The sequence below is a fragment of the Triticum dicoccoides genome, chromosome 4B (genome assembly GCF_002162155.2).
Source record: "Triticum dicoccoides isolate Atlit2015 ecotype Zavitan chromosome 4B, WEW_v2.0, whole genome shotgun sequence".
Classification (NCBI taxonomy): Eukaryota; Viridiplantae; Streptophyta; class Magnoliopsida; order Poales; family Poaceae; genus Triticum; species Triticum dicoccoides.
The window spans coordinates 194,660,115-194,661,387 of record NC_041387.1 but is presented as its reverse complement, the minus strand read 5'-3'; positions in this window follow the sequence as shown (position 1 = coordinate 194,661,387).

Sequence of the window (1,273 nt, the reverse complement as noted above, 5' to 3'; positions counted from 1 at the left end):
TATCCCATTGTCACCACAGATAAACACGGCAAGACATAATCCTTAAAGACTCAATCCGACAAGATAACTTCAAAGGGAAAACTCAATCCATTACAAGAGAGTAGAGGGGAGAAGCATCATAAGATCCAACTATAATAGCAAAGCTCGCATACATCAAGATCGTGCCATAGAGAGAACACGAGAGAGAGAGAGAGATCAAACACATAGCTACTGTACATACCCTCATCCCCGAGGGTGAACTACTCCCTCCTCGTCATGGAGAGTGCCGGGATGGTGAAGATGGCCACCGGTGAGGGATCCCCCCTCTGGCAGGGTGTCAGAATGGACTCCCGGGAGGTTTTTGGTGGCTATAGAGGCTTGCGGCGGCGGAACTCCCAATCTATCTTTGTATTCGATGGTTTTAGGGTATATGGGAATATATAGGCGAAAGAAGTCGGTCGGCGGAGCCACGAGGGCCCACAAGACAGGGGGCGCGCCCAAGGGGTGGGCGCACCCTCCTATCTCCTGGCCTCCTCGAAGCTTCCCTGGCTTTTACTCCAAGTCTCCCGGATCATGTTCGTTCCAAAAATCACGCTCCCGAAGGTTTCATTCCGTTTGGACTCCGTTTGATATTCCTTTTCTTCAGAATACTGAAGCAGGCAATAAAACAACAATATGGGTTGGGCCTCCGGTTAATAGGTTAGTCCCAAAAGTAATATAAAAGTGTATAATAAAGCCCGTAATCATTCAAAACATATAATAAAATAGCATGAATCCTTCATAAATTATAGACACTTTGGAGACGTATCAGCATCCCCAAGCTTAATTCCTGCTCCTCCTCGAGTAGGTAAATGATAAAAGAAAGAATTTATGAAGTGCGAATGCTAGAAGGTGCACAAGTTTGATCAATGATAATTTCAATCACCTTTTCTAGCATGATTATATGTCATAACAGTAGTTCATCTCATAAAACTTCTCACGAAGAAGCAACAAGCAATTCACATGTTAAAGCATAGACCATAGACTATCTTGAAAACTAGCAAACCTCATTCTCGGTCATCAAAAAATTACAATTCATCTTATTTTCAGGAAGGTTCTATGTTAGAGCTTTGATTTAGCAAACTCCACGTACTCAACTATCATATAGTCTTCTACAATTGCTAACACTCACGCAATACTAATGGTTATGGAGTTTTAATCAGACACTAAGAAAGATAGGGGCTTATAGTGTTGCCTCCCAACGTATTCACCTTTGGGTGATGTCAACAATAATAGTTCATGCTAACTTACATCC